Consider the following 26,321-nt stretch of genomic DNA (forward strand, 5'->3'; position numbering starts at 1 on the left):
GCACTCTTTCCAGAGTCTCAACATCCTTTTTTATAAGGTGGTGACCAAAATTGGATTTGCACCAATATTTGGTGCAGCGGGAAAGGTGTTGGGCTAGAAAACTGAGTTCCGGTTCTCCCTTAAGCACGGAAGCCAACTGAATGACTTTGAGCCAGTCTCTCTCTCTCTCTCTCTCTCTCTCTCTCTCTCTCTCTCTCTCTCTCTCTCTCTCTCTCTGCCCAACCCACCTCACAGGGTTGTTGTTTTTTAATTTTTTTTTATTTTTAAACAAAACAAAACATAAAACCACCATCATCCATTACAATTACAGAAAGTGTGTCGATCGGTTATAATTCTTTTGTGCTCAATCCCATATCCAAAATTTACAGGTTATTTAATTTCTCTTTATTTAACCATTTATTACATCCCTTTATATACTATTATTCTCACTTAACAATTATTTAACAATGGCTTGTCTTCTCACAGGGTTGTCATTGTTGTTGTGGGGAAAATAAAAGGATTATGCGTGCCACCTTGAGATATCCAGAATATCAGTAAAATAAACGTGCCCCCTTCTAGTCTAATGGGACCTCGCTAGCCCTCAGTGAAGTCTTTACTGAGAGCAGTGCGAGATCTATCTTCCCAGAAATTACTGCAATGACGCAGTCTGCACGTTCTCAGAGGCACCCTCTATTGGCAAAGCAATTTCAAAAAGAAGGGGGGGAAAGCCACAATTCTCTATTCAAGGGGGAAAAAAAATATTGGGTGTCCAAAGGGCCTGAAAAATCCCAGGTTGGTTTTTAGAGAAGGTGAGGATTTTGGGGGGGGGGGGGCTTGTTAAGGGTTCCAGGTTGTAGGAGATGGACCTCAATTCTTTAAAAAATGAGCCGCATTTTGCAGGCACCCAGCGTGTTTGATTAATGTAGGCTTCTGCCTCTCCTTCAGAGCTGGAAAATGGATGAATGCAGTCCCTCCCCAACCTTGGCAAACCAAGATGACGCCAATCCGTGGTTTGTAAACCAATAAATTAGCTTATGATAAACCATGGTTCCAACAAAAAGAAAGAGCCAACAGACAAATGAACTCGGTTTCTTGACTTTCTTGGCCTGGACTACCTCTCAGGTCTGACGTGGGGCGAATGCAGTATGTGTGGGCCTGTGTGGCTCTCGGGGAAAGTCTACCACCAGGAGATATTTTTTTTTGTCCTGCTCAGAGCTGCTCAGTTTCAAGGGATTGTCCCCAGCTCTGCCTCACGCAATGGCAAGAGGAGGGCTAACCTTGGGGGGTTTTGGAGGGCTTTGGCATTCCCCCAAAGAGCATCCCCCATTCAAGAGCAGCGCCTTGGAGGCAGGCCCTGCAAGAACCTGGACGTAGAGGCTATTCAGTCCCCAGGTGAAGCCTACAGGTAGTCCTTGACTTCCAACCGTTCATTTAGTCACCGTTCAGAATTACAACGGCACTGAAAAAAGTGACTTTTTCACACTTACGACCGTTGCAGTATTCCCATGGTCCCCCACGCTCAAAATTCAGACGCTCGGCAACTGGCATGTACTTATGACGGTTGCAGTGTCTTCGGGGTCACACAACCAATCTCGTTGCATACATGATGTACCATGACAATAAAGACTATACTATACATCCGTGATGGCGAACCTATGGCACGTGTGCCAGAGGTGGCATGCAGCACCCTCTCTGTGGCACATGAGCCATCACCCCAGTTCAGCTCCTCTGCGCATGTCTGTGCACCTTCTGCCGGACCAGCTGGTCTTCAGATCTCTGCCGCGCATGCGCAGGGTGGTGGGGTGTGTGCTGGTGGTGCATGCATGCGCATGGGGCGGGGTGTGTGCAGGGGGTGCACGCATGCATGGGTGGGCCGGTGTGTGCAGGGGGTGCGTGCATGCATGGGGGGCAGGGTGAGTGCAGGGGTGCATGCATGCACGGGGCGGGGTGAGTGCAGGGGGTGCATGCATGCTCAGGGGTGGGGTATGTGCAGTGGTACATGCATGCACGGGTGGGTGAAGTGTGTGCAGGGGGTGCGGACATGTGCGGGGGGGTGGCGTGTGTGCAGGGTGTGTGTGCATGCATGGGGGGTGAGGTGTGTGCAGGGGGTGCGCACATGTGTGGGGGGCAGGGGTGTGCAGGGTTGCGTGCATGCACGGGTGGGTGAGGTGTGTGCAAGGAGTGTGTGCGTGCATGGGGGCGAGGTGTGTGCAGGGGGTGCGTGCATGTGCGGGGCTGGGGCACATGGGGGGGCCACACATGCATGGGGGTGCATGTGCGGGGGCCACACGCCCATTGCATTTTGGGAGTTCAGGGGCCCACGTGTGCATTTGCAAGCACGCTCAGTCCGGAAAAGGTTACCCATCATTGCTATACATGATTCGCTTTTGCGACCTTGGGGGGGGGATCAGATTCATTTAACAACCGTGTTACTACCGCACCGATTCACTTTAACAACGAGAAAGGTCGCCAAACGAAACTCCCTTAACCAATTATGTTCCACTTCCAGAAATCTTGGGGCTCCATGGAGGCCGCAAGTCGAGGACCAGCCGTAGTCGGGGAGGGGGAGTGGGGAAGGGGACCCCGCAAACCCAGCACAGCTGGAAGGTTGAGAAGGCGTGCCTCTCCCACCCAATGCCCCACCCGCCTTAGCCGGAGACCCTCGGGCTGGCACCCCCCACCCCACAACTGCTGCTTGTGGGGAGGGGGGGACGGCAGGGGGCGCGCGCATCCCTGCGCGCCCCCGGGGCCCTTTGCAAGCGGGCAGGCGAAGGGAGCCGGACTGGGGAAGGGGGGGGGAATCCCGCCGCTGCCGCCCGCTGGAGGAGAGCCGGGGCGAGAAGCGAGAGGAGGGGCGAGCCGGGGCGGGGCGGCGCTTTGGCAGCGGCGGCGGCGGCAGAGGCAGAGGAGGAGTTCGCTGCCGCCCCGGTTTGCAGCGGGAGCCGCGATCGCCTCCTCCTCCTCGCTTCCCGAGCAGCCCCGGGCGACCGCTGCCACCAGCAGGAGGAGGAGGAGGAGGGCGAGCACCGAGAGGGGAGACGGCGGCCGCCCCCCCACCCTCCCCAAATCCCCCGCGCCGTCTCCCGAGCATCCTCGCCAAGCGAAGCTCCCACCCGCCGCCCGTCTGGCTCCGCGCAGGTACCAGCGGCGGCTGCGCCCTTGCGCGCCGAGCGGTGGCGGGGTAGGGGTGGGTGGGGTTCCGCCGCCTCCCCGGGCATCTCGAGGAGGACTTGGGGGGTGGGTGGGTAGGTGGGTGCTTGAGCAGAGCCCCCCCCTTCCCGGGGAAGCCGGTAGAGCCCCCAAGCTGGGTGGGGAGGGGGCGCTGCAGTCCCCTTTTGGGTCGGAAAGGAGGGTGGGGAGGGGGTCTCGACTCGCGCGCCTCCTTTTTGGCAAAGAGAATTGAGGGGGGGGCGAAGCGGCGTGGGGGTTCGCTAATCAAAGGGGGGGTTTGAAAGCGTTGGAGGGTCCAAGGCGGAGGGTATATATTTGGGGAGGGGGGCGGGAGGCGGCTTTCCCCTTTTCCTTCTCCATCCTTCCTCCTCTCCCTCCGCGCCATTTCCACGCGCGTCCCCTTCCCAGAGATCGCCTCACCTTGGCAGGGAAGGTGTGAGCGGCGCGGGCGGCTTCTCCTCCCGCACGTTTCGATCTCGGCATCCTTGCGACGGATCGTGGTTCCCCCACCCCCCAATCTCGGCGATCTAGCCCCCCCCTTCCTCATCCACCCACCCACCCACCCCCCGTTTTTCCAAGAACCAGCTTCGCTTCTCCCCGCTGCCTTTAATCGGCCCGGCTCTTGGCGTTTGCGAGGGTTTTCCAAAAAATAAAATAATAATAATAATAGAGAAATAATAAAATGCCAGAAGAATCCCCATTTTCTGCAGCCGCCCCCCCCTCCTCCTCCTCCGCCTCCCAAACTCCACATCCAGAGATTCTTGGAGGGTAGCACCGCAAGCCAGTTTTCCCTTATTTACTCCTGGCCAGCTGCGATTCCCCAGCCTTGACAGATCGGGGTTTATGTTAGGAAGTACGAATATCGGTAGGTGGGTGGATGGATGATTTTGAAGCCTCCCCCTCTCTGCCCCCTTTGGAAGCCAGAATGGTGCGATTCCTGCCTGCGTTTTCTTTTTTTTTCTTTTTTTTAAAAATAGCTTTTTGCAGGGATTTTCCCCCTTAGGATGCCCGTGTTTACAGGAGAGCAAGCCTTGGGGCTCGGATTTTTTTTTTAAATTTTAAATTGGATACTCCGGTGTGTGTGTGTGTGTGCGTGCGCGCGGAAGGGTCTCTCGGCGCCCCCTCCCCTATTTGCCTTTAGGAGAGTTAAGGTCTCTGCTGTCTGGAATTGGCGATTTTTTTTAATTTTGGCTTTTTTTTCCCGCCCCCTTCCCTCCTTTTTCTTTCTTTCTTTCTTTTTTTCTTTTTTCTTTTTGCTTGGCAACCTATGTCGCCGTGGTTTGGGTGAGATGGGAGGAGGCGAATGGGTGTGTGGGGTTTAATTTGGGAGCGGGGTGGGGGGGGTGTTTTCAAGGAAAAGCTGCCTCCCCCTCTGTAATCCTGAACCTAACGGCAGAGAGGGGTCTGCATCATGCGGCGTGAAGTCATAGTCCGTCTTTAAAAAGAGGGATTTGGAGAGGAGGGGGGGGGCTTTGCAAAAAAAAAAAAAGATATTGGCAAGAATTGGGTAGTGGGTGGAGAACCAGGGTTAAAATCCAGCCTTGTGCTGTGTCCCAGGAAGGAAGGCTGGTTCTCCTGCCTGGTGTGTTTGCAGGCATTTATATTATTAATTTTTTTTGGGGGGGTGGAATTACTCCAGCCTGACATTTTAGTGTTCCCTTGCTGTCCGTGCTTTCCCCCATTGCACCGACCGCCGTATAATATCAGTATTTAATTTTTTTCTTTCTTAAACGAAAGCCCCCTCCCACCCTCCAGCAAAAGGACGATTGTTTCTACTCACGTATAATATTTGTAAATAAAAACCAGCCAGCGTTTTTTTTGCCAGCGTGGATCACAAGGACTCTTTTTCCTTTTTCCTATTATTATTTCTTCTTCCTTTTAACTACTTTGTTGCTAATGTAACATATAAAGAGACAGGTCAATAATTCGCAAATGGATTTGGTAGTTCAAAGAGGGCCTGTTTTGCAAGGGGTGGGAACTAATGTTGTAGTAATGTATTAATCAGTATTCAACTGGAGGGGATAAATATGTGTCTATGTGGTGGGGGGTGTTTTTTTTTTGGATGCACCTTTTTTTTAATGTTTTGATTGTTTTGTGTCTTTTGTCCCCCCCCTTTTTTCCCTTTTTCTTTTCCTGCCTTCTTTTGCACTTTAGCCTTGCCTTGAACAAAATAATATATATGTAAAATAAAAATGAGGACTCTCTTCTACAAGAAGAGAGAGAGAGAGGGAAGCAGCTCAAAAATAAAGACAGGAAATTACAAAAAAAAAATAATAATAATCCTCATTTGTTGCTCTCCCTGCTTGCAAATAAAACCTCTGGGTGATTCTCTCTCTCTGCGAAAAAAAAAAACCAACCAACAACACAAAAACATGACAACAAACCGCTGCCTCTCCGAAGGGGAAAGCCGTCCGATTCATTTGTGCTAATTAATTTTAGCAAGCCGAAGGGATCCCTGTTGGCCTAGGAAAAGAACTCGGGGTTGCAATAGCCCAAGGAAGCAAGCAGGGAAGGAAAAAAGAAGGGAGTGTGACAAATAATGCTTTGGGAGGAAGGGAAGGGAAGCGGAAAGGAGAGGAGAAAGGAAGGGAAAGGAAGGAAAGGAAAGGGAATGAAAGGAAAGGAAACGAAAGGAAAGAAAGGGAAGGGAAGGAAAGGGAAGGGAAGGAAAGGGAAGGGAAGGAAAGGGAAGGAAAGGAAGGGAAGGGAAGGAAAGGAAGGGAAGGGAAGGGAAGGGAAGGGAAGGGAAGGGAAGGGAAAGGAAAGGAAAGGAAAGGAAAGGAAAGGAAAGGAAAGGAAAGGAAAGGAAAGGAAAGGAAAGGAAAGGAAAGGAAAGGAAAGGAAAGGAAAGCAGAGGCATGCCAGGCTTTCCTTTCAGCACATCTGCTGCAGCTGTGGTGTTTCGATTCCAGGAAGCTTCCAATTTCCAGACCGGGCTTTCGGCTGCTGGATTAAGCATCTCGGTGTCCCTATTTCCAGGGATGAGTTTGTGCCCCCCACTCCCTGGGCCTTGCTTTGCATCGTCACAGGGGCTGCTGCCTCTCATTGCAGTGAGGAGTGGGGGGGAGGGGTTGAGGCCAGAGGAGGCTTCTCCATGCTCAGGTCATGCTTTTAAAACATTGTTTATGCGTTAAGAGAGTTATATCTCACCTCTCTCCCAGGAGGGAAAGGTGGCAGGCATCGTTCGCTTGCTTCCCATTTGATCCTGCAAACACATCAACCCTGCCGGATAGTTTGGCCTCGGCGAGAAGGGCTGGCCCGGCCCCAGAGTCATCCCAGGGCTGTCTTTCAAGCTATTCTCAACCCTCCAGGACCCTGGCTGAGAGCCTCAACGTGTTTTAACCAGCTCAAAGGAAGAATCGAATGGCTCCATTCATACAACAGCCTGAGTCGGGTTGCGTTTAAACCCAGATTTTTTTTTTTCCCCTGATGTAACAAGTTGTGTGAACACAGCCTGGTATTGTGCAAACCCAGAAAAATGGCTTAATTCAGTATTCAAGGCAGACAGGTTGTGAGAACACAGACGATCTGTGGGCATGGGCTAGGGCGGGGGTCAGCAACCTGCAGCTCTGGAGCCGCATGTGGCTCCTTCACCCCTCTGCTGCGGCTCCCTGGCACTCTAAATATGCGTCCCAATCGCCAATGTGCGACACCGGCTGGGATGCAATTTATTGAGCTTTTCAATCCCCGGTAGGCCAACCATGGATAAATCCAAGAAAAGAAAAGTTTCAGAAGAAAACAGAATGTTTAATTCAACTACATATGCTAGTTTTGTGGCTGCTCAAGAAATAGTCAAGTACGAGAAGGGTTTTGTGGCTCCCGGTGTTTTCTTTCCTGTGGGAAACGACTCTTTGAGTGTTTAAGGTTGCAGATCCCTGGGAATTTATTGCTAATTCTACCCCTTCCCATTTGCAGGGGGTTTAATTTAGAATCAGGATGGGGTAGTCATCTCTGGTTATTGAGGTAGATCTGAGAAATCCTGGGTTTGAGTTAGGTCAGGGAAGTTTGCTGTGTGGCTTTCAAGTCCAATTTGTTCTGAGAAGGAAAATAGGAATTGGCATGGGGAGAAACTCAGTTTGCTACTTAAGAGTGCTTTAGAGCAGTGTTCCTCAATCTTAGCCACTTTAAAATATGTGGATTTCCAAGTCTCAGAATTTCCCAGACACTATGGGTGGTTGGAGAATTCTGGGAGTTGAAGTCCACACATCCTAAGTTGTCACTGTTGAGAAATGTTGGTGGAAGGAAGGAAGGAAGGAAGGAAGGAAGGAAGGAAGGAAGGAAGGAAGGAATTAATTATTTACATAGCCCTGTAAGGATGTTAGGTCAAAGACTTACGAAGGTGGGTGGGGTCTACACTGGTACAGGGGGAGGAACCAGTGGCCTTTTGGGTACAGCTTGACTACAATTCCCATTGCTCCAGACAACCAGGCAAGGAATACTGGGACTTGTAGTTCAGCCATCCTTGGTATAGGGTCACTGATGGACCATTTCTCCCTGCTGGGTTTACAGGTTCATCACCTGCTGATAAATTTGCTGGAATTCTCTGCCCGAGGAAGAATGAGAGGTTGGGTGCCCATTTCACAGAACAGGAAAACTTAAGGCAGAGAGTCGGGAATAGTTTACAGCAGTGTTTCTCAACCTTGGCAAACTTAAGATCTGTGGACTCCCAGAATTCCCCAGGCTGCATGACCATTGCTGAGAACTCTGGGTGTGGGAGTCCATGCATTTGGACTAGATGATCTCCAGGAACCCTTCAGAGCTCTACTACCTGCTCTGCGATTCTACATTGTAAGGGCTGGCTTTCCAAGTGACTAGATCCGATGTCTAAAAGAGGAAAGCTGCTTGTTCTGCTTAGTAAGCATATGTTTTAGGATTTGTCTCAGAAAAAAAATAAATGCTCCCACAAAGTCCAATTGGGGTTTTTTGATATTGCTTAAAGAAAATGAAATAGGCAGGGTTGGGAAAAATTGGGAAATCATCTAGTAGCTGGCTGGGGAATTCTGGGAGTTGAAGTCCATAAGTCTTAAAAGTTGTCAAGGTTGGGAATCCTTGCTTTAGATACTCATAACTGGTTGGACAAAAGGAGTTGCTGAGACTTTAATGCAGCCTTTCCAACCTCAGCAATTTTAGGATAAGAGGACTTCAACTCCCAGAATTCCCCAGGCAGCCCGCAAATATTGCAAGATAAATAATATCATAGATAGAGAAATGCAGCAGATGCAGATCTGGTCAGCTGGATGATGCAAAACCTGGACATGGTTTGTGATGTTTTTTTCAGCCTCTTTTTCCCCCTTTCCTCCTCCAAACTTTCCCACCAAAAGAGAAGATTAAGTTATTTAAGTGTGTAAGGCTTTTTTTTTTTGAGGGTGTCCCAAAAGTGTCCATGTTTATCTCCCAAGAAAGCCAGCATCACGGCCTATTTGTTGCTCTGCAGCAGGTAGTCCTCGAATTACAGCTGTTTGTCTAGTTACAAACTGAAAAAAATGACCGTTGGACGTAGGACCGGTTTCAGCATTCCCACAGTTGCGGGATCAAAATTCAGGCGATTGGCAGCTGACCGGTATTTAAGGTCACGTGATCGCCTTAGCGACCTTTCCTGATGGCTTCTGACAAGCAAAGTCAATGGGGGAGCAGCAGCGGGGAGAACTGGATTCTCATAACGACTGCTGATTCACTTAACAACGGCTGAGAATCTGCTTAACAACCGTGGCATTGAAGGCTGTAAAATGGAACCCGCTTAAAACCGCTTTTCCTTGGCAGTGGAAATTCTGATCGCAGTTGTGGTTGTAAGTTGTAACTTACAACCTTGTGGTTGTAACTTGTGGTTGTAACTATCTCTACTCGCTGGCGGTGTCATTCTTGGGGGCTCAGCGGCACCCCCAAAATCAGAATTGCAGGTTCTGTCGATTGAGGGAGGTGTCTCCAAACTTGTGCCAATCGGGCAAACCCAGAGAACAATTCATCTTCTCTTTAACTATTATCTACAACTTTGACCATAATGTTGTTGTTTGTGCCTTTGTGTCAGTGTCGACTCCTGGTAATGGTTGGACAAGTCCCTGAAGTTTTCTGGGCAAGACTTCAGAAGTGGTTTGCCATTGCCTCCTTCCTTGGGCTGAGAGAGGTTGACTGGCCCAAGGTCACCCAGCTGGCTTTGTGCCTAAGGTGGGACTAGAACTCCCAGGCTCCCATTTCTAGCCTGATGTAGGAGATGAGCAGACTGAGTCCGATGGGGTGGTGGTTTCAAACACACTATCAGTTTGGAGTCATTGCGCTCCCACAAGAAACGTTATAAAGATTTTTGGACTTCAACTCCCAGAATTCCCTAGCCAGCCTCTACAGCAGGCTCTCCAAATTTGGCTATTTTAAGACTTGTGGATTTCAACTCCCAGAATCCCCTGCAGCCGGCTGGGGGAATTCTGGGAGTTGAAGTCCACAAAGACTTAAATTTGGAGGCCCTGCAGTAAAGGATCGTCTCTGATCTTTGGGGTGGGATTACTCACACGATGCTCGTTCCACTTGTCTGACTGTCCTTTGGAGAGATACACCGCGAGATCGGGAGAGGGAAAAACCTCCTTGGGAGCCTGCAAAAGCCTAGTTAAAAGTGACAAATGTCCAAAATTATTCTTTCACACTTAGTCAGTTACTACAGATTTTAATTTCGCCAGACCCAAACAGCAGCCCTGTCGGGGCCTTCTCATTATGACCTTTAATTGGAGAACAATTTTGTTCAGAACAAAATAACCGTCGGCCCCAGAAGTCTGATAAAGGGAGAAAATGAAGCCGCGGCTAGCCTGGCCTTGCCAACTTGGAGCTTCCCAGGGGTTGCTGGGATTACAGGCCCCATGTTCCCCAGCAAGGACTGCTGAGAACGTTGGAACTTGGGAGTTAAAAGATTTCCAGGAGGGTCCAGGATTGAGCCCGGAGGCAGAAGAGTAAACATTTCTCGGCCTTTGCAACTTTGAAGATGGGTGGACTTCAACTCCCAGAATTCCCCAGAAGCTGGCTGGGGCTTTCTGGGAGTGGAAGTCCACCCATCTTAAAACAAGCTGACTGGGGGATTCTGGGAATGGAAGTCCACCCATCTTAAAGGAAGCTGGCTGGGGGATTCTGGGAGTTGAAGTCCACCCATCTCAAAGCAAGCCGGCTGGGGGATTCTGGGAGTGGAAGTCCACCCATCTCAAAGCAAGCTGGCTGGGGGATTCTGGGAGTGGAAGTCCACCCATCTCAAAGCAAACTGGCTGGGGGATTCTGGGAGTGGAAGTCCACCCATCTCAAAGCAAGCTGGCTGGGGGATTCTGGGAGTGGAAGTCCACCCATCTCAAAGCAAGCTGGCTGGGGGATTCTGGGAGTGGAAGTCCACCCATCTCAAAGCAAGCTGGCTGGGGGATTCTGGGAGTGGAAGTCCACCCATCTCAAAGCAAGCTGGCTGGGGGATTCTGGGAGTGGAAGTCCACCCATCTCAAAGCAAGCTGGCTGGAGGATTCTGGGAGTGGAAGTCCACCCATCTCAAAGCAAGCTGGCTGGGGGGTTCTGGGAGTGGAAGTCCACCCATCTTAAAGCAAGCTGGCTGGGGGGTTCTGGGAGTTGAAGTCCACCCATCTCAAAGCATGCTGGCTGGGGGATTCTGGGAGTTGACATCTACAACTCTTAAGGTTACGAAGGTTGAGAAACGCTGCAGTAGTGGCTGAGCACTCTCTTGTGCATTTGACAAGCAGGCCACTGAAAATGGTGCTAAGAGAAAAGGCAGGTAATTAGCGTACTTTAAAAGGGGAGATTAATTAATTAATGATAATTAACATCATCATCCCTTGCAAGAAGGGAGAACATCAGAGGCAAAATTGTGAGTGGATTCTCATGAAATGCACAATGAGGTTGTGAGGGTTTGTGGTTCAGCATGAGACTGCAGTCCTCTCTGCAGGCATTGTGTGAACCAGGCCATCGCGGAACAAGGATATCATTTCTCAAGACTATCATTCTTTACATGATTATTGACTAACCTGGGTTTTCGGCTCCTCCACCTTGTAATTTAAGGTTGAGTTTTATTTGGATTGGGGTCCTTTAAAATTGATAAGGAGCAACTTGGATACAGGTGGTCCTTGACTCACAACATTCATTTAACAACTATTTGAAGTTAGAACGGCACTGAAAAATGGGGATTTATGACCATTTTTCACGCTTAACGACCGTTGCAAGCAACCCCATGGTTGCACCTGATCAAAATTCCAGACGCTTGGCAACGGACTCGCATGTATGACGGTCGCAGTATGGGGTCATGGGATCCCCTTTTGCAACCTTCTCACAAGCGAAGTCAGCCGGGGAAGCCAGATTCACTTAACGACTTAATAACTAGAGTGATTCACTGAGCAACCATGGCAAGAAAAGTCGTGAAAGGGGGCAAAACTCACTCAACGACTGTCTCGCTCAGCAACAGAAATTTGGGGCTCCATTGTAGTCGTAAATCGAGTACCTGTATTTATGATGGTTGCAATAACGTGAAGTCACATGATCTCTGTTTTTTCCCAGCTGGCTCCCATCAAGCCAAGTCAATGGAGAAGCTGGATTCTGTTAATGACTGTGTGATTCACTTAACAGCCACGGCAAAAAAAAAAAAAGGTTCGGCCCTCTTTAACAGCCGCTTTGCCTAGCGATGGAAATTCTGGTTCTAATTGTGGTCATAAGTCAAGGACTATCTGTACAGGGAAGGAAAAAAAAGAAAGAAACACCGTTAGGATCCTGTACAGGGAAGCCCTCGACTTCCGACCACTTGTTTAGTGACTGTTTGGAGTTACAACGGCACCGAAAAAAAGTGACTTACGACCATTTTTCACACTTACAACCATTGCAGCATTCCCGTGGTGCCATGATCAAAATTCAGGTCAGTTTGGCAACGGACTCATATTTACGACGGTTGTAGTGTCCCGGGATCATGTGACCGGGGTGTGTGTGTGTTTCAGGGTCACATGATCACCATTTGCAACTTTCTCAGCTGGCTTCCAACGAGCGAAGTCAATGGGTGAGGGGGGGAAGCCGGGTTCAGTTAATGAATGTGTGATTCACTTAACAACCGCAGTGTCCAAAAAAAAAAAAAGGTTGTAAAATAGGACAAAACTAACAATTGCCTTGCTTAGCAGCAGATATTATGGGCTCAATTTTGGTCGTGAGTCAAGGACTATCTCTTTAGACCATGGAATTGAGATCAGAGATGGGCCCTTTGATGACTTGTGGACTTCAATTCCCAGAATTCCCGAGCTAACATGGCTGGCTCAGGAATTCTGGGAGTTGAAGTCCACAAGTCATCAAAGGGCCATCATTGCCGACCCTTGAATTGGATTATTGTGTCTCCAAGGTCATCTAGTCCAGCCCCTCCTTGGCACACAGTTCCAGAACGAGCCCTAATTCCACAATGCAGGTAGGCTAAAATAACACCGGGGAAACAGGATCCTTTAAAGGGAGTTTCATTTTCTTCCTTTTTTCTACCCTTTTTTTTGATGTGTGTATAATAAGTGCACACAGACTTGTAATTTCTACTGTATAATTTACAAAGCATTTCATCTGAACCAGTTTTGCTGGAGGATGTGTTATCATCTTAGGTTTTTATGAAAAGTCCCAAAGCCTCTTAGGGATCCCATTGTGTTTTCTTATCTTTCCCCTTTAAACGTGCAACGCTACGATTTGGCTCTTCAGATTCACTCCAGATGGGGTGTGTGTGTGTGTGTCTTTGTGTGTCTACATGGTTGATGTGTTTATTTATCTATCTATCTGTTTCTATCTGGATGTTCCTTTTTCCGAAACTCTTCTTTCCACCCCACCCCTCTTTATTTCTATTCTTTTTTTTTTCTTCTTCTTCTTCTCCCCCCCCCCACTCTGTTAATTTAAAATATTTTTTTTTACAAGGCTGGCTGCTCGTGGTAGCTCATTTAGAACATGTAAACAATGCTAAAAAAAGGCAAAAAAAATATTCCTAGGTTCACAACTCTTCGGCCTGATGGTAAAATATTGGCCCAAATTAAATTTTACATGAATAATTTCTGTCTTTGCAAGCAGGGAAAATACCCAAGGTAAATCTTGGGTTGAATATGATTGATTTTTCTCCGCCTCCCCCCCTCTGGCCTTTTGAAATGTGATAATGTGATTTGCAATAGTATTTTTCTTGCTGTTGTTACTTGATGTTGTGGTGATGGGGGGTGGGGTGCCTTTTTAAAAAATTTTACATGGATCTGATTGCAATCTTGCAAACTGGTTTTAAAAAACCAATCTTACCAGGCAGGAGATATGCCAGTAGGGAGCCAGGCTGCCAGTTCTGCTGCCTGCCTTCCCACCAAGATTAAATGAATATTTCTGGCTCTATCAGGTGGAAAAAAGGCCTCCCAAATCTAAGAATATGGATTTGGCTTCTTAAATCTAAGAATACAGTAGTTTACCTGGGAATTTTAATGCGAAAGATACTTTTGAACTTCTGTTGATAAAAGTTTGTTCCTAAATCCAACATCATCCCCGTGGGCCACGCCATCAAAATTCAGATGCTTGGCAACCGATTCATACTTACGACGGTCGCCGTGTCCCAGGGTCCTGCGATCGATCCCCTTTTGCGACCTTCTGACAGGCAAAGCCAATGCGGAAGCGAGATTCACTTAACAATGGTGTTACTGTTTTAATAACTGAAGCGATTCACTGAGCAACCATGGCGGAGAAAGGTCATAAAATGGGGCGCCCCTCATCTTTTGGGGCTCAGTTTTGGCGACAATGCACAACCTGCATTTATGCATAAATGCATTTTGCATTTATGCAACCTGCATTTATGTAGGTTTTTTCTTATGCAAAACCTGGGAGGGATGCATTTTTCTGAAGAGGGGGAAAAAAACCCCACCATAACCTGCTATCTGCAAGCAATATATTAACCTGTGGGTTCCTTTTACAACATCCGGGTCGAGGATGTTGTGTGAATCCAGCCCCCGTGGAGCAAGCAAAGGCATTGGAATCTAAGCTTTCCCTCCCGGGGGACACGGGCTGGATTTATATCCAGCGTAACGATCCCTGGAGCTCTTCCAGTTCTGTGAGTGTTTCTGCCTGTTGGGATGAGATGCTTTGCTGCGTCAGGAAATGGAAGCTAAGAATTCAGAAACTTGCTGTCATCCAAGCCAATATCCGACATATTGACTGCCTCGGAGAAAACGGTCAAGCTCGGGGCCCGCTGAGAAGTCTGCAAATGCGGCAGGAGAAGGGGGTCAGGGGTCATCTGTGCTGGTGTCCCGCGGAAAGGACATTGCGGTTCGTTTTAGCTTTATGGCTTAACGGTGTTTTGCAACCTTGCCCCCCCGAAGAGGGGTGGACTTCAACTCCCAGAATTCCCCAGCCAGCAGACCCAGAAAAGTGGCAGACGTGCTGGCTGGGGAATTCTGGGAATTGAAGTCCATGCATCTTTAAGCTGCCAAGGTTGAGTAACGCTGGATGGAAGCCAAGTTTCTGGCTTTGTGCTTCGGTTCTCAGGGGCTCCCTAAGCCCTTGAATGCCTGAATGGCTTTATTTCTTTTCTTTTTTTCCCCCTTCTTTCTTTCCCTCCGTTTGTCTTCGGACTCCTGAGATAGTTCTCCATTTCCATTTTCTTGGTTTTTAAGGGCTGCATCAGGGCCCACCAAGGTTTAGGGGAAGGACGGCAGTCTGCCACCGCGAAGGCAGATATTCACACGTTGCGTGTGGTAGGATAAGATTATGGATTATTATTATTTTTTTAAAAAAAAATCTCATGAGTTCATCTTCCAATTGGTTTTTGAGATAGAAAGGCCCAGGCCAGGCTCCTTAGCGGCTACAATTCCACAGGTAGAGAATCTCTTATGATGTTCTACCTGTGGTGTGGAGCAAGACAGCTCCTCATAGCTACTGACCGGGGGTGGGCTTCCAAAATTTTAGCAAGGGGTTCTCTGCCTGGTTGCTGGGTGAGTGTGGCCATGGCGGCCTCCTGCACCATGGCGTTTTTGCCCTCCCCGGGCTCCGGAGGCTTTCCTTGAGCCTCTGGGAGGGCGAAAACAGCCTTCCCAGGCTCCGGAGGCCCTCTAGAGGCCAGAAACGGCCCCATTTCCGGCCTTCCTGAACTTTCGGTAGGCCCGTTTTTCGCCCTCCCCGAGCCTCCGTGTGCGCCCTGCATTTACCTGCATCCAAAACGAGCTGCATGGGAACTCCTAGGAGGGGTGGGGTAGGGTGGGCGGGGCCAGCCAGGAGTGGGATTTGGAGGTTCTCCAAACTGCACATAATCTTAGCTAGAGGTTCTCCCGAACCCCTGCGAACCCCCAGCGGCCCACCTCTGCTATTGACATGAAAAATAGACTGGACTCCCTCCATCCTCATGAACCTGTAGCAATCCCTAACTTTAAACATTTTCTTTTCTAGACGATTATTATTCTTGAGCCACTTATAGAGGGGAGCCAGCCAAACTCTGGCTGATCTGGCAAAGCTAAATTCTGGTTAATCCTTGGATAGGGGACCACTTGGAAAGCTAAGATTGCAGATAAGAATGGGAAGTTTGGAACATTTGATTGATTTAGATTTAAATCCAATTAGGATTTAAATCCAATGAAATTTAGAAGAGCGTTGAGAGAAATAAGAATTATTCCTGTAAAAGCAAAGAGCAATAGTTACGCCATGTTTATATTCTCTATGTAACCTTAGAACCCATTTGGGAACATTAAGCAAGGAATTGAGTGTAAATGTTAGTAAGAAAAAGGATAGCAACAGCAAAGTTATAAATCTATTATGACAAGGACGTTATTTGCTAACAACAAAATCTGGGCCAAAAAAGCCAATAGCTAGGAAGCCAGGATAACAGATGTCATGTTCAAATTAATAGTTTATTGTTAGGATATATCAAGGATGTAGAAAGGATTGTGTAAGGCCGTGATGGCGAACCTATGGCACACGTGCCAGTGGTGGGTTTCAAATTTTTTTACTACTGGTTCTGTGGGCGTGGCTTGATGGGTGTGGCATGGCTTGGCGGGCATGGCAGGGGAAGGATACTGCAAAATCCCATTCCCTCCACATTCCTGGGGGAAGGATACTGCAAAATCCCCATTCCCACCCCACTCTAGGGGAAGGATACTGCAAAATCCCCATTCCCTCCCCACTCCAGGGGAAGGATACTGCAAAATCTCCATTCCCACTCCATTCCAGGGGAAGGATACTGCAAAATCCCCATTTCCTCCCCACTCCAGGGGAAGGATACTGCAAAATCCCCATTCCACCCCACTCCTGGGGGAAGGATACTGCAAAATCTCCATTCCCACTCCATTCCAGGGGAAGGATACTGCAAAATCCCCATTTCCTCCCCACTCCAGCAGAAGGATACTGCAAAATCCCCATTCCCTCCCCACTCCAGGGGAAGGATACTGCAAAATCCCCATTTCCTCCCGATCAGCTGAGACTCGGGAGGCAGATAATAGATGGGGGCGGGGCCAGTCAGAGGTGGTATTTACCGGTTCTCCGAACTACTCAAAATTTCTGCTACCGGTTCTCCAGAACTGGTCAGAACCTGCTGAAACACAGCTCTGACGCGTGCCACAGGGGGCATGCAGAGCCCTCTCTGTGGGCACATGTGCCGTCGCCAGCTGAGTTTCTGATTTCCAGTGCACACATGCACGCCAGCCAGCTGGTCTTCATGGGTGCCGGAAAGCCAAAAAACGGCCTGAAAACATGCATGCACACCGGTCTTCGGGTTTCCGGTGCTCCAGTTCGGACAGGATCGGGCGATCCGGTAGCGATTGTGGCAGGTGGTTTGGAGAACCAGTAGCGATGGCGGCGCAAGGCTCCGCCCACCCGCCCGGATGTCGTTACTTCCTGCTTTTCAAAGGTTAAAAAAAAGGCTGTGATGATCGGGCGCCACAGCTGTGATGGTCAGAACCTTTTTCTTTTTTTTTTACCTTTTAAAAGCATTTTTTTTAACAACCTATTCGCCCAAATTGGTTTGTAAAAAATGCTTTAAAAAAGTTTTTTTAAAAAAAGATGGCTACGCCCACCGTGTCACATTACCCCCACCCCCACCAAGCCACGCCCACAGAACCGGTAGTAACAAATTTTACATTTCACCACTGCATATAAGGGAATAACAGGATTGTGAATGTGAACCCCAAAAGGGGCAGTTATGGGGGAACGGTCATGGAAAGCCTCCTGTTGATTCAGCTTGAGGAATTCAAATCTCACAATCTCACGTGTTGTGTAAAGCCCAGCCTCTTCCTCGTATCCACAGACTGCTTGTCAACCCAGGATTAAAATGGACAGACATAGAACATAGATTTATGGGGCTTCGGAGGTCTTCTAGACCAACCCCTCCTCAAGGCAGGAAGCATGACATCATCCCAATCAAATGGTTCTCTTGTTTATTTTTTTTGAAAACTTTCAGCGATGACGTACCCGGAACCTCTGGGAGGCAAGCTGTTCCATGGATTAATTGTTTAATCAAATTAATTTATTATTTTTTAATTTAAAAAAATCACCCATTTATTTTAAAAAAAATTGTGCATGCCGTTGCCCCAAAAAAATCACTTAATTATCTCCATGAGACAAACAAGAGAGGCTTTATTTGTTATTTTATTTTATTTTATTTTATTTTATTTTATTTTATTTCATTTCATTTCATTTCATTTCATTTCATTTCATTTCATTTCATTTCATCATTTCATTTCATTATTTCATTTCATTTCATTTTATTTTATTTTATTTTATTTTATTTCTTTATTTTATTTTATTTTATGTTATGTTATTTTATTTCTTTATTTTATTTCATTTCATTTCATTTCATTTTATTTCTTTATGTTATGTTATTTTATGTTATTTTATTTTATATTTTATTTTATTTTATTTTGATATTATTTTTTATTTTATTTTATTTTAATATTATTTTAATATTACTGGCAGGCAGGGTGGATTTGATTTAAGTCAAGTTGATTTAAATCACAATTTAAATCATGATTTAAATCGCTAGTAAAAAGGCTTGATTTAAATCAACTCGATTTAAATCATAATTTTTAAAGAGCAACTGTCATCTCTGCTACTCCTTTGACCCACTGTTGACTCACCGATAGTCCCAGTGTTGCAGAATATACAGCCTCCTGCTACATAACTAAGCTCCATTTCATGCTGAATAAACTAAATTATTTATGTATCTTAAATAGAAAACTATTTTACGATATATTTTTACCCCCAAAGTTTTTTATTAAAATAAATTTGATAAAAATAAAAAAAATCCGATTTAAATCAAAAAAATCCGATTTAAATCAAAAAAATCTGACTTTTTTGATTTTTTTTTTTTTAAATCATTGATTTTTATCCACCCTGCTGGCAGGTATACCTTGCGGCTGGATTGGAGTAGAACTGCACTGGGATATCCAGCTGGGGCACAGCTGGGTATAAACCTGTGGAAAGACTGCCTAGTGGGCGGAAGGCATTTGGGAAAGCCTGGAGGGTGGTGTCGATTTTGTGCAATTATTCAGCATGATTTTGTGCAGTTGTTGAGCCCAAGTGGCACCAGAGGCACGGCATTTGACTCTCCTGCTTGGCATATCTGCAGTGAGGTTGTGTATTGTGTGTTGTGCGTGACTACCTGTATTTGAATCCCACTGTTATCCAGTGCTGCCAAAGCTGCCTTCCTACAGCCCCCTAAACGTGGGTTAACATGTCCCCAGTCTGTCCTGGCACATAAACATGGAGAATAAATTAGCACAGTGACGGCTAACCTTTTCCGGACCAAGTGCCCAAAGTGCGCTTGTGCGAATGCGCGCATGCGCACCCGAACCCCCAAAATACAATGTGTGCGGCTCCCGTGCATGCACCCCACCCCCTGTACATGTGCGCACGACCCCCGCTGCACGCCCCTCCATGCATGCACGTGTGGCCCCCGCACATGCCCCGCGCACCCATGTATGCATGGCAGAGACCCAAAGACCAGCTGGCCAGCAGGAAGCGCACAACACATGCACAGCAGAGCTGAACTGGGCCAACGGTTCGTGTGCCAACAGAGAGGGCGCTGTGTGCCACTTCTGGCACGCGTGCCGTAGGTTTTCCATCACGGAGTTAGAATAGTCACACTCCTTCTGTATTCAGTGTCAGGGTTCCCACAACTCGTCGCACCACAAACAGCCTGATCCCGTTGGACCTCAGCTTTGCGTGACGTGTGAATGCATTGCAGGCATTAATTATCATGCAGATATATAGCACGGGCCAGAGGTGGGTTTCAGCAGGTTCTGGCCAGTTCTGGAGCAGAATTTCTGTAGCAGAAATTTTGCGTAGTTCAGAGAACCGGTAGTAAAAATTCTGACTGGCCCCATCCCCATCTATTCTCTGCCTCCCGAGTCCCAGCTGATTGGGAGGAAATGGGGATTTTGCAGTAACCTTTCCCCGGAGTGGGATGGGAATGGAGATTTTACAGTATCCTTCCCCTGCCACACCCACCAAGCCACATCCACAGAACCGGTAGTAAAAATTTTGAATGGCCCCGCCCCCATCTATTCTCTGCCTCCTGAGTCCCAGCTGATCGGGGGGGAATGGGGATTTTGCAGTAACCTTCCCCTGGAGTGGGGAGGGAAACATCACTGCTCTAGAGGAGATCTGGATGGAGGAATGGGCCAACATACCAGCAACAGTGTGTGCCAACCTTGTGAGGACTTACAGAAAACGTTTGACCTCTGTCATTGCCAACAAAGGATATATAACAAAGTATTGAGATGAACTTTTGATATTGACCAAATACTTATTTTCCACCATAATTTGCAAATAAATTCTTTCCATATCAGACAATGTGATTGTCTGGATTTATTTTCTCATTTTGTCTCTCATAGTTGAGGTCTACCTATGATGACAATTACAGGCCTCTCTCATCTTTATAAGTGGGAGAACTTGCACAATTGGTGGCTGACTAAATACTTTTTTGCCCCACTGTATATATATGCAAGTTTTGGTGTATTCGGGCCTTTTCCCGTGTAAGATTGAGAGTATCTTGGCGACGTTTCGACAAGGTCCCACTCGTCATCTTCAGGCTGGTGTCTTTGGCTTCATGCTTGTGTGAGGAAAGCATGATCGGAGCTGCCGTCCCATCATGCTTTCCTCACACAAGCACGAAGCTGAAGACACCAGCCTGAAGATGACGAGTGGGACCTCGTCGAAACGTCGCCAAGATACTCTCAATCTTACACGGGAAAAGACCCGAGTACACCGAAACTTGCATATCTCTACCCGTGAAAATCTACGAAAACGAGGTAGAAAAATGGCATGGAAAAATGGTAGAGGGAAGGAAACTCGTGGTGGGTTTTTGATAGAATATAAGTCGTCCCGAACTTATGACCACAGTTGAGCCCCCCCCAAAATTTATGTTGCTCGGTGAGACATTTGTTAAGGGAGCTTTTTGCCTCCTTTTACAACTTTTCTTGCCAGAGTTGTTAAGTGAATCGCTGCGGTTGTTAAAGCCATGCGGTTGTTAAGCGAACCTCGGTTTCCCCGTGGACTTTGCTCATCAGAAGGTCGCAAAAGGGGATCATTGATACCGCGGGATCATGCTGCAACCCGGCATAACTATGAGTCAGCTGTCAAGCATCCGGCATATAAATCAGGGGACCGTAGGGAGGCTGAAACGGTCCTAAGTCCCGTTTTTCAGTGCCCTTGCAACTTAGAATGGTCACTAAGCGAGCTGTTACAACTCGAGGACTCTACCTGCATTGTTCGTAAGTCAATTCAATTCAATTTAGTTTATTGCCGTCATAGAACGAGTCGTTTCCTCCCTTTGGCATTCTGCATTGTGCATCAAGCCTCTCATCCCAGAAATCCAGCATCACTGCCAGGTTTTTGCAGTGTGAAGGGAGGGCCCCCCCCACCTCCACCCCAAAAATGGTGATCTAGCTAAAGTGTGAGGCGCCTTCCGCTGTTGGCCGTCAGCGGAGCCGAGAGCTCTGAAGCATTTTATTAAAACTGCCTTTCCCCCCCCCGCCCCTTCCTTATTATCTCTCCCCTTTGTGCTTCTGTTGGCGGGTAATAACTAGCAATATTTTATTTATCCTCGATCCCATCAGGACAGGCTCAGATGTAATCGGAACAGACTCTGGTTTGAATTATTAAGAGACTGTGCAAGGTGTGGGGAGGTGGGGGGGGCGCGTGGAGGAGAGATCGTATCAGTGGCACAGTTGCCTGGGTTGGTGTGAAAAAAAAAAAAGACAAAAATCGGGCTTTGCGGCTGCTGCAAAGGAGGCAGGAGGCAGGGTTGGCTTTGAACATCTGGCTTGAGGCGGGCGCGCTGTTTCTTTAAAGAGTTTGGAGCAGGGAAGAGTAGCAATAGCAATAATTAAAATAATTAAAATTTAATATAAATTTTAATAATAATAATAATAATAATAATAATAATAATAATAATAATAATAGCACTTAAGATTTATATACCGCTTTACAGTGCTTTACAGCCCTCTCTGAACGGTTTACAGAGTCAGCCTATTTGCCCCCAATGATCTGGGTCCTCATTTTACCAACCTCGGAAGGATAGAAAAGGACGGAAGGCTGAGTCAACCTTGAGCCGCTTGGGATCGAACTCCTGACTGTGGGCAGAGTTTGCTTGTAATTCTAGCCATAAGGAAAGGAAGGAAGGAGGGAGGGAGGGAGGGAGGGAGGAAGGAAGGAAGGAAGGAAGGAAGGAAGGAAGGAAGGAAGGAAGGAAGGAAGGAAGGAAGGAAGGAATAGCACTTAGACTTATATACTGCTTCACGGTGCTTTTACAGCCCTCTCTAAGCAGTTTACAGAGTCAGCCTGTTGCCCCCAACAATCTGGGTCCTCATTTTACCCACCTCGGAAGGACGGAAGGCCGAGTCAACTTTTAGCCAGACAGGATCGAATTGCTGGCAGTGGGCAGAGTCATCCTGCAATACAGCATTCTAATCACAGGGAGGGAGGGAGGGAGGGAGGGAGGGAGGGAGGGAAGGAAGGAAGGAAGGAAGGAAGGAAGGAAGGAAGGAAGGAAGGAAGGAAGGAAGGAAGGAAGGAATAGCACTTAGACTTATACACTGCTTCACAGTGTTTTACAGCCCTCTCTAAGCGGTTTACAGAGTCAGCCTCTTGCCCTCCAGCAATCTGGGTCCTCATTTTACCCACCTCGGAAGGACGGAAGGCTGAGTCAGCGTTAAGTCTGGTGAGATTTGAACTGCCAAACTGCTGGTGATCGGCAGTCAGCAGAAGTTAGCCCGCAGGGCATCTCCTCCTTGCTGGGGTGCAAAAGGACGTGGCTGGTTGGAATTTAGGGTTCTCGACGGAGAACAGTTTGAAAAAAACAAAATCCATTTGTGACTGTGTGATTGACGTCTAGGCAACCTTTACCTGCGAAACCCACCCCCATTGTAAACCACAGCCACAGCCACAGCTGAGATGAGCAGTATGGTAATTTAATAGATCAATATAAATAAATTAAAATATGGGTCAAGAAGGGTCTGTGGCCTTGCCCATATGGTTCTCTGTCCCTCATCTGGACTTCAGGAGAAACTTCCTAACAGTGAGGACAATTAACCAGTGGAACAGCTTGCCACCAGAAGTGGTGGGCGCTTCATCCCTGGAGGTTTTTAAGAAGAGACTGGACAGTCACTTGTCTGAAATGATTATAGGTTCTCCTGCTTGAGCAAGGGGCTGGACTAGAAGACCTCCAAGGTCCCTTCCAGCTCTACTTTGATTCCGATACTATTTTTTTAATCACCCAAACCTTCCCAATGCCTGGACAGGTTCTTCATTGTTCAGAGGTGTCCAGCTGCAAAACGGACATTTCCCCCCCCCATCCCCAATTGCTCACCCCATAACTGGAGGGGTTCTCAGTGCCATGAAAAGGAGAAAGAGGTGCCAGAAGGAGAAAAATATTAGTGGCCAGGTTTAAGTAAGGTTAAGGGCCGTGGTGGCTCAGTGGCTAAGACGCTGAGCTTGTCGATCGAAAGGGTCGGCAGTTCGGCGGTTCGAATCCCTAGTGCTGCCGCGTAACGGGGTGAGCTCCCGTGACTTGTCCAGCTTCTGCCAACCTAGCAGTTCGAAAGCAGGTAAAAACTGCAAGTAGGCAAATAGGGACCCCCTTTGATGGGAAGGGGGCCTTTGGCGTTGAGTCATGCCGGCCACATTTTTTTATTTTTTTATTTATTTTTGTTATTTTTTTTTATTTTTTTAATTACTAACATTACAAACAACATATACAATACTTCACCCTGTGCTATACATAAGAAAGGAAGATTTGGTTCTTCGGATATATCCTCATGATCGCCAAAATCCACGTTCTTGGGGTACAGGTACCGAAGCATCCAATTTTCCCAGCGCATAGTCCACGAATGGTTTCCAAATTTTCCAGAAAATATCTTCTTTATAGTCACCATTTCTAATTTTAATATCACATGTCATTTTATCGTTTAGAGCTAATTTCCACATTTCACAATACCATTCTTCTATTCTAAAATTCACATCTAATTTCCAATATCTGGCTATTATAATTCTACCCATTATAATCATAATTCTAATCAATTCTTTCTCATATTTTGTTGGTTCTATTTCCTTAATTATCAACAGTAATATAGTTTCTGGTCTCAATATTATTACTTTCCCCATCATTTCAAATATCATTTCCTCCAATTGTTGCCAAAACTTTTTAACTTTATCACATTTGTACCACATATGTTCCTAAGTCCCTAATTCCATATCACATCTCCAACATTGTTTACTAATTTTTTTATCCATCAATGACAATCTTAATGGAGTCAAATACCATTTCCAAACAACCTTATAATTATGCTCTTTAATCCTTACAGATAAAGTCTTCATAATTCTACTCTTCCAATTCACATTCCAATCTAAATCTGATATTTTAATATTAAGTTCTTTTTCCCAATTCATCTTCATCACCCTTTGTGGTTTTCCATCAAAATTTATAATCTTATATATCTTACTAACGAGTCCCTTTAGCCCAATTTCATCTTTCATAATTTGGAATACTAAATGTTCAAATTCAGTTTTACTTCTACTTATCGAACAATTGTCCCTTACCTTCTTAGTCCATTTTTCTATCTGTATTTTTTCAAACCAGCCTAAACCCAATTTTTCAATGATTTCTTTTTTCCTCCTTTCATTTTCTGAAGTTTTTAACCAATCTATTATAGTTTGTATATTTTCATCTTCCATTACCCTATCACGACTTATATTAGTTTTAATCGGCCAATTTTCAATTGTCTTCCCTAAGAAAATTATATCTGGAATTAAAATTTCAACAAATTTATTCCAAATTTTACTCAGTCCCTTTAACCAATAGCTATTAATTACACATTTTGATTTTGCTTTATCTAAAAACCATGTTGAGCCAAATCTTTTGATGTCTTTTAATTCTAAATCTCTCCAATGACTATCTTCACCTTTAAATATTTTTACCACAGTCCGAATAGCATAAGCCCAATAATAATTGAGTAGTTTGGGGATTCCTAATCCACCTTCCTTTTGATTTTGATACCACATTTTCTTCACTAATCTAGGTCTTTTCCCACCATTGCAAAATTTATCCAATTTCTTCTGATATCCTTCAATATCTTTCTCTGTCAAGTTTAACGGTAACATCTCAAATAAAAATTAAACTTTGGCAACAACATCATCTTACACATTGCAATTCTACCAAACCAAGACAACTTTATCATTTTATATTTATCTATCTTTTTCTCAATTTCATTCATCACCACATCATAATTTAGTTTTTTCATTTCATTTCTTTAACTTTGAGTGAAAGTGTTATGTCCAAATATTTCAATGTTTTTTTAATCCTTATCCCAAGTTGTTCTTGCATATTCTCCCACTCCTTACCATTATTATTCATTAATAGTTCAGATTTTGACCAATTTATTTTCAAACCTGTCATTTCCAAATGCTTATGTATCTTTTTCAAATCTTTCTCTATATCTTTCAAAATAATCAAAGTATCATCCGCATACAGATTTATCTTATATCCCTTATACCCTTCCAATTATTCATCTTTTTCTATCATTTTAGTCAAAATTTCCATAACTAATAAAAATAATGTTGGAGACAGGGGACATCCTTGTCTCGTACCCGCTTCCAATCTTATATCTTCTGTCAGCCTTCCGTTCACCTTCACTCTTGCACTACTTTTTTGATACAATTTTGAAATAACATGTATAAACTTATTACCAAAACCTAGTACCTCAACAATTGTTTTAATAGTTTCCCATTGTACAGAGTCAAAAGCTTTAAAAATATCTAATGATACTATACCTATTTTATCAGCATTATATTCAGCAACATCTATAATATTTAATACTCTTCTGACAATATCACTCATGTATCTACCCTTCACAAAGCCTACTTGGTTATAACTTATATATCTATCTATAAACCTACTTAATCTATTACTTATAATGGCGATAAATATCTTTGCATCTTGATTAATTAAGGAGATTGGCCGATAGGACTCAATCCTTTCCAAGTCTTTATCTGGTTTAGGGATTATAGATATCACCGTTCTATTCCATGACAACGGAACCACATGACCACGGAGACGTCTTCGGACAGCGCTGACTCATCTCTGAAACGGAGATGAGCACCGCCCCCTAGAGTCGAGAACAACTAGCACATAGGTGCGAGGGGAACCTTTACCTTTACCTTTAGAAGAATGCTCAGAGAAGATCCGAGGACTAGAAAGCAAGACCAGAGTCCCTTGGGAGGTGGGGCGGCATAGAAATGCGACAAAATTAATAAATAAATAAGACTTATGAGGAAAGGTGGAGGGCCATTCGCAGTCTTGGAAAAAAAGACAATTAAAGAAGGACGTGCCAGCACCGTTCGAGGATATGGCACAGAAGAAGGTCAAATCCAGTTTCTTCCATTGTTCCAAAAGGCAGGCCATGGAATAACAGGTTTAAAAATGATAAGGAGGTAGATTTCAGTTAAATACTAGTAAGGACCTTTGGAGGAATGGACAGTATTCAACAGTAGAATTCATGACCGTGTTTTGTGTGAGTGTGTGTGTTTGTGTAAGGGGGAGGAGTCTCTGGAACACATCTTCCCTGGATGTGTTCCTGCCTTGAGCAGTGGGTTGGACTAGATGACCTTCGAGAACATTTCCCACCTTCCTAAAATGACCAGTGAATGCAAAGAAATGTGTTTGACTACCTCTTCCCTCTATCTTCTTC

At 46.0% G+C, this 26,321-nt stretch overlaps 1 protein-coding gene across 38 annotated transcripts in view; it reads left to right on the forward strand.

Annotated features, from left to right (window-relative positions):
* Window positions 1-2,864: 2,864 nt before the first annotated feature.
* The window catches only part of NRXN2 (neurexin 2), a 493,176-nt gene continuing 469,719 nt past the window's right edge, over window positions 2,865-26,321 (forward strand). For 35 of the 38 annotated variants that reach the window (XM_087880976.1, XM_087880996.1, XM_087880977.1 and 32 more), the window contains exon 1: window positions 2,883-3,117. The gene's annotated coding sequence lies outside the window, so the exon portion shown is untranslated. Of the gene's footprint in view, window positions 3,118-26,321 lie in introns of all 38 variants that reach the window. The other 3 variants (XM_087880979.1, XM_087880999.1, XM_087881005.1) reach the window with 2 other exon arrangements.

This window comes from Pantherophis guttatus, chromosome 18, assembly GCF_059756535.1.
Source record: "Pantherophis guttatus breed Tessera chromosome 18, ASM5975653v1, whole genome shotgun sequence".
NCBI lineage: Eukaryota > Metazoa > Chordata > Lepidosauria > Squamata > Colubridae > Pantherophis > Pantherophis guttatus.